This window comes from Culex quinquefasciatus, chromosome 2, assembly GCF_015732765.1.
Source record: "Culex quinquefasciatus strain JHB chromosome 2, VPISU_Cqui_1.0_pri_paternal, whole genome shotgun sequence".
In the NCBI taxonomy this organism is placed as follows: Eukaryota; Metazoa; Arthropoda; class Insecta; order Diptera; family Culicidae; genus Culex; species Culex quinquefasciatus.
In genome coordinates this window covers 94,606,283-94,614,057 of record NC_051862.1, presented here as the reverse complement: position 1 = coordinate 94,614,057, position 7,775 = coordinate 94,606,283, and positions in this window count along the sequence as shown.

Genomic DNA, 7,775 nt, shown 5'->3' with positions numbered 1-7,775 from the left:
TGGAAATGCTAACAAAAATCAATATTTAATTGTTATCAAAAGTAATAAGATCAAACGAAAAACGCTACTTTGAAATTTCAAAATAAAACAAAAATATAAATATAACCGAAAAGCTTATCTTTTTGATATCACAAACCCTTCAGTTTAATCTGGGAATCCGTCGTTAGTTTTTGGGCTCTTTAGCGGACAATGACTTTGTTTAGGATGCATAAACTTTAGTCTTTTGAGACATTCATTTGTGGACCATCATTCAGTTAGGTACTCCTGGATTTTAGCTCCTGAAAAGTGCAAAAAATGCCTCACGACAAGAAAAAGAGGCGGTCCTCACCAGCAGGATCGGCAGATTTGAAGAAGCTAAAGAATGCCGAAGAGCTACCTGCAAAGCCAGGCAGTTTGAGCAAGGACGCTAAAAAATTGTCTGGAAACCAGTTCGCTACCCTCCCTGTGGACGTGAGCGAGAAGGAAGAATTTGAACGACGGGAAAAGTTGCCACCCATTTTTGTGAAAACATCGTCATCGGATTCGGTGCGAAAGTGGCTGACCGGATTTATCAAATCTGGTGCTTTACGAGCTTCCATTCGCTTGGGTGCTGATTGACGAGTTGGCGTTTATTCGGGGAAAGAGGGTTAACACAGAGTGGGTGGTTTTTATATAAAAGATGCGCGTGGCAAAGCCTACTGCGCCTAAAGCTAAACTAAACTAATCACCAGGGCCGCACTTAGGGTTGACTTCCAACACCCCCTCTCAAACCTAAAGTGCTTCGAAGCTTCTCGGTCGAAACAGCTTCGGCCCTTGGTGAACACATCGGCGAGCTGATCACTTGTCAGGAGGAACTGGCAACTTGGTGTGTTCTTCCTGGCCAGCTATCACGGATGTTGTTGTTGCGGATGCTCCGAGGTTTATCTGCTTCCGGTCTTGTAGATCTTCTTCGTAGTGTACTTGCTCTCCTCTTGGCTTGCCACCGGAGAGTTGATGGCGATTCCGATCGGCCAAATCAGTTCGCAGGCAGAACAGAATGTTGAGCGGCGATCGTTGATGTCGCTCCCTCGGTCTCCGCCCGCTACTCCCAGCAGCGGATCGACGGTCTCGTTCCGTTTGCGCTCCTTCAAGCTTCGAGATCTTCTTGAACAGCATTCGACACCTGTACCGCTTTTTCCGGGACTTCTGCAGCGCCTTCGCACCAACCAGTGATTTGTTCACCTTGCGCACCTTAATCCCCCTCTCAAATCCTGGAGGCTTCCGTTCTTCTGTCTGGTGCAGCTGTTCCACCGCTTCTGCCAGCAGCTCACGAACGACGATTCGGGCGTACGTTTCTTTGTAGTCGTACCCCGCACGTTGCGAGCCCCTCACCACGAGACAAGCTTTGTACCTGGCAGCGGTACCGTCTTCTTCCTTCTTGATTCTGAACACCCACTTGCAGCACAAAACTCGGCGACCAGCAGGTGCCTCGACGAGATTCCACGTGCGGTTCTCCTCTAGCGACCGCAACTCGTCGTCGATAGCGCGCTTCCACAGCGGCCAGTCGTGGCGTTTCTGTAGCGCTTCATTGGTGTCGAGAATCTCGTCCAAGTAGGCCTTGGCGTTCAACGCAACGGCGACGCAGACGTCGTCGTCGGGTCTTGCCGGCCACTTCAGCTTCAACTCGTGGTCGGGCCTTGCCGGGCACTTCCGCTCCAACTCGAGTTCGGAGAACCCAGCCGGATGCGCCTTCACGCGACCTCTTCTTTCTCCCGCAGCTTCCTCCAGTTCTGGTACTGCGTTCTCTTCAGGCACTTCTTCTTCTTCTTGCACAGTGTCATCTGAATCCGATTCATCACTGTCGAGTTCATCGTCCGTGCTCACTTCCGGCACTTTCTCTTGATTCTCCAACTCAGCAACCACGTCTGATCCACACATTTCGAGCTCCACGTCAAGCACGAACAAACTTCCGTTCCGCGTTGCAGTGCACTTGACATCTCCGTCCTTCGAAATGCGAGCATGATTCCGGCCAAACGAGACTTCCATTCCAAGCTCAGCCACCTTCTCCACGGAGAACAGGTTCGTCGTCAATCCAGGCACGTACAGGACGTCGTGAACCGTGCAGTTCAACGTCCTTTTTCCGACGCCGGCCTTCATTTTCACCTGTCCGACGAAGTGACTTTCGAGAGTCACTCCTGCTTCGGCCACGTTGACCACCTTCGGGGTTTCCATCCGACGCACATTCACCAGCAGATTCCAATCACCAACCATGTGCTCGGAAACATCACTGTCCAGCACCCACCGGAACTTTCCGTCTGCTTCCTCATTGTTGGCTTCTTCCGCATCTGGCACGAACGGCACGTCTTCCTTGGCACCGGCACTGCTTTCAACCGCATGCGCCTTCCCCTTCTTCGGCTGCTGCACATTTCCGGCAGCCTGTTTCACCTTCTTCTTCCACGGGCAGTCCACCTTCGTGTGCCCCGGTTTCCCGCAGACGCGACACTTGAACGGAAACGTTCCGTTACTTCCGGCACGCGCTGCTTTCCGGTCCGACACTTCCTTCAGGGCTTCCCACATCAGCTTCGGCGATGACATTCCGCGGACGGCCTCCCGTTGCGGCTCGGCGATCGTTTTGAGCAGGAACAACTTGCACTTTTCGTCCTCTTCCTTCCGAGACTTCTGCAGTGCTTCCTTCCGCACCCGCTCCGCCACGCCTTCCTCCGCAACCACCGTGAAAAACGATTCCTCCTCCAGCGTCCGCTCGATACAGTGGTGGAGTTTCTGCGCCTTCAAATCCGCTTCGATCCGGAAACTCCAGCACGAGAAATTCGTCCCGTCGAACGCGTGCGACACAAATTCGTACTCCATCGCACTGTTCTTTTCGCGTCTTACTCCCGAAAAACTTAACTCAAAAATCGAATCGCGAAAAATGGCGTCACCTTCCCGAACTCTGCGCACGTGGAAAAAACTTTTTCCTTCCGTTCGCGGTTTCCTTGGCAACGCGCCACGCGATGTGCTGGGCCACACAACCTGACGAGTTGGTGTTTATTCGGGGAAAGAGGGTTAACACAGAGTGGGTGGTTTTTATATAAAAGATGCGCGTGGCAAAGCCTACTGCGCCTAAAGCTAAACTAAACTAATCACCAGGGCCGCACTTAGGGTTGACTTCCAACACTGATGGACTCAAAATTCTGCTACCTACCAGAAAGGGTTACAACTACGTTCGGGATTTCCTGAACAACACCAAGATTGAATACTACAGCCATGACGATCCAGGTAAACGCCCCATGAAACAGGTCCTCCGTGGCTTGTACGACATGGATGTGAGTGTGCTGAAAGAAGATCTCAAAACTCTTAAGTTGAACGTGATCGAAGTCTTCAAGATGACGAGACACAACAAGGACATCAAGTATCGTGATCAACTGTACCTGGTTCATCTCGAGAAAGGATCGACAACGCCGTCTGAGCTGAAAGCAGTTCGGGCTATTTTCAACATCATCGTGACTTGGGAACGTTATCGTCCAGTGCACCGTGACGTGACGCAGTGTTCGAACTGTTTGCAGTTTGGACATGGTGGAAGAAACTGTTTCATCAAGAGTCGCTGTGCAACCTGCGGAGGTGAGCACAAAACACAAGCTTGCGAAACAATCAACGAGAACATCGAAGCGAAATGCTTCAATTGCGGCGGCGACCATTCTACCAAGAATCGAAGCTGCCCAAAACGTGCTGAGTTTGTAAAAATTCGGCAGCAAGCGACGACGAGGCACCAACCAAATCGTCGCAAAACACCACCAGCATACACGGACGTGGATTTTCCTGCTTTGGCGTCACCAGGAGCAGGATCTACTCGAGTGGTTCCAAATCTGCAGCCATTGCCGTTGAATCAGCGGCAAAGAGTTGCAGAGCATACAACACCTCCAGGCTTCAGTCAGCAACCGAGGGAAAACCAATCAACATCAACGGGTGAAGGCAGTAGTGACCTGTTTTCACCATAAGAACTTCTGAACATTTTCATCGAGATGAAAACATCTCTGCGTGGGTGCAAAACTCGCCAGGAACAAGTAAGAACTCTTGGAGCATTCGACTTAAAATACAGTTCGTAGTTTACTCGTTCTAGTGATTTTGAATATTTTAATGGATTTATTTTTTTTAGTTTTAGGTTAGGATTAGCTGTTAAAGTGATTTTTTTTTCTTTTTTACCCAAATGTATTCAATTCAATGCAATAATGTAAAACAATTTGAAGCAAATGAATAAATGTGATCAGTTAATAATAAAACGAAAAATACAACAAAGATGAAGAGCATTAGGCCATACCACTTATCATGTAAAAGAAATGTAATTATTATAAGAATGTTCAATAAAGACATATTTAATTTAAAAAAAAATGGTCTTTTGAGACTTTTCTAGATCTTTTCTTATTTGCAATACGCAGGACAGTTGCTTTGGAGAATTTGAACGGTTCGCGTCGCGGTCAACAAGCCGGATTTTCGTTGCCGTTTCCGTCTTTGTTTCCCCCCCCGATTGTGTGTGTTTTTCGGTCCGTGCGGTTTCGCGTTTTATTTGGTTTTATCTTTCCACAGCCGGCTGTCTAAGATTGAATCATTTATGCTAAACTTAACACCAAATAACTGGGAATAATCTCATCCGCATCCTCCGACTGTTTGCCTTGAGATGGACGGAAATTTTTAAACACTAGAAATTTGTTTTTTTATGTGTATAACAGTTTATTCCAGTTTCTATCAGTCAAGGGGTTCTTAAGTTGTGTTTCGAGTTATTTGCTCAGGCTAGAGAAAAAATCGTGCTGTTGATCAACCCCTCGGTTAAATCTATTATAAAATCTGTTATAAAAGTTGGAGCTTTCCACCGCTAGAGGCTGCACTGTACAAATCCCTCTTTTTGAATCTCAAGTTCTACCAATGTGATATCGTATAGAAACCACCCTTGGTAGCAACCTGTGCTAACTAACATTCCCGTCCCAATCCCCCCGAGATCTACAAACTGACATGGCGGGCGCCGTTGGTGGCCAATGACTGTTACCTATTTGCTTCAGATCTAGTTTTAATGATCTTGATGTTTTATCTTTTCAACGCATTCATACATGCTGTTGATAAGGGAAACACCATTAGATCGTTTAAGCGTATGGTCAGTTGTATTGATAGCATATTACGGTCCTGTTCAGAAACGGAGAAGGACAACCATGGGTGGTCTCTCATGCTCATGCTCTTTTCTTATTTGCAATACGCAGCTCCAAAAGGAAAGCAGTCAAGAAATAGCTTTACGAATGGCAGAACTAAAGAGAGAGGGAGCTTTTCCATTGGGCTTATCTTCACGCTCGTTGGCTTGCTTTCGATGCTGCAGCTGCCCATTTAAAATTTTCCTTGACCCAGGTTCCTTACAAAGTGCGCACACCGTTTTAAAGTGCGCTCGAGGTTCTTGGAAGAAAAAAAAATGCTAAAATGAGAACAAAAATAAAAAATTAAAAAAAATAAGGAGACCAAAAACTTGACCAGGGATGCAATAATCGCGAAAAAAAAAAAACAATTTCGCTTCCGATCTTTTTTCACCCGCGAAAGAGAGAGGAGGCAAATCACGCAAAAGAAAATCGCTCCCGAAATTCTCCAAGAAAATCAATCTGCTGATGATTTTTTGTGAATTTCCTTGTCAGCACCACTCAAAAATATTTATTTCACTTTGTTTACACACAATGTCCATCTACAAAATGTGACAGGTCATTTTCGACGTGTGCCGTTACACTTGCAAGTGTAGTAGTGAAAAAGATGATCCGCCGAATAATCAAGATGATGATTTTTTGAGATTCTTTTTACCGATCTTTCGAGCGCGAGAGAGGAGAGCCATGCTCCCTATGGATTTTTTCTCATGATGAACATCCAAAGATGAACTTGACAATTGAAAAAATACAAAAAAAAATCCAAAAAGTAAAAACTCTGAAATTTGAAAAAAAATGTAAAATTCTATAGGTAAAATTGTGATGTTCGAAAAAAATAATTAAATTTACAAATTCTTGAATTCTTAAACTACTATTCCACCTTTCTTTTCGCTATCACAAATTATGAAAAATAAACAATTTTGGAGTCACCTGAAAAGGTTAGTAACTCAAATAAAAAAACTGGAAATTTTGACGAGGACTTTGGACAATATATTTCGAACTGTTTATAATTTTTAAAAGTGCTAGATTCTGTCATTTTTAATTTTTGAGATTTCCAACAAGTGAACACATGGTTTATGGATGGTCTCGTGACACCCTATTGAAAAGTAAACACGGAATTTCTGAATATCTAATTTATTTATTTTTGTTGAATTTTTTAAATTTGAAAATATGGTGGTTCTTTTTTTGAATTGATTCCGAATTTCTTTAACAATTTCTGAATTTCTAAATTTATGTGTTTTCAGATCTTTGAATTTGTGACTCACCTATGTTTTTGAATATTGCTGCTAGAAAATTCATTGATAATCATTTGGATTTTCCCCTTCATTTCAAGTAAAAAAAAAAAAAAACCCGTCCTTAAATTTTAATATTTTACGTTTTGAGGTTCGGCATTATTAGAAATCTTTTCGTGACCCTTTCCTTGACCGTTTCTTGGGCGTTTGTTGACAGTTGAACAATGCCCACCGTATATTGAACCAGGAAGGATCGTAGCAACCGGGGAAACTGTAAGACAAGTTTAATAAAAATCCAGTCGATTGCTTGATCGGACAAGTCGACGGTAACATTTCAAAAAGCATCATGTACATTTTGACACTTTCTGGGTTATTGCATATTCTGAAAGTACTTCTAATAAGCTACCTCTCCACCAAAAATGAGCAAAAGTTACTTCAGTAAAGTCTGTTTAATCATGATTTTAAATAAAGTAACATAAACAAAATATCTGCCATCAGCAGTCCTTGTTTATATAACCCTGTCAACCTGTCAAATAAAAGGCTACATAAACCTCGTGACGAAAAAAAAGCAACATGAAAAAAGCGCCATGTACATTCGGCGAAGAAAAACGAATCATAACAAAGCGCCCCCCTCAGTGACAGCAGGGTGGTATTAGAGAGCCTATATGGAGAGGCGAAATGTCACTCTCAGGGTTCCAATCGAACTGTCAGATCGGGGTTCCAATCGAGCAACAAGATCATTCAAGAACAAGGTTGGAATCAATTTAAAATAATTTTGGCAAAAAACGAGACTTGTAACAATTACAAGTATTGTAAAACTGTTGTTGATAATAAATTGGTACTTTTTATTATGTTTGTGCTTGTTCGGTACAAGAAAAGTGCCAGCACCAAAGAAAAACTACCAGTTTTTCAACCTTAAATTTGAATGACTTTGGGTGTTTGAAATTTCTCCTAGAACATTTCATTTCCCTATAAGGCTTTCTAGTCAGAAATTTACCAACACATTCAAAGTATGTTTACATGACAGCTGGACGTTTGTTTGCATCAGGTTTCCTATTTCTTTCTAGCAAAAAATTTTTGTCAGGCGACTTCTAGCTGGTTTTTTTGACTGACTGCCCGATATGTCAGCCAACATACTTCTCAGGGCTGTGACAGCTACAGCTCGATCATTGTTTGCATCAGGACACTGTGACGAGGAGTTCGTCATTTTTGAGTTAAATTATATTTTTTTCACTGGGCCTAGAAAGCCTTATGTAGGTCCCTAGGTGATATCGACGTTGGTGATTTCAAAAGAAGTTATGTTTGTTTTTCTCAAATAAAATTACGGAAATAATGTTTTATAGAATATAGATGATCAAGTTTCAACAAAAGCAACGTTTTTCATCGTTTGTTATCATTAGAACATCTTATTTTGCTT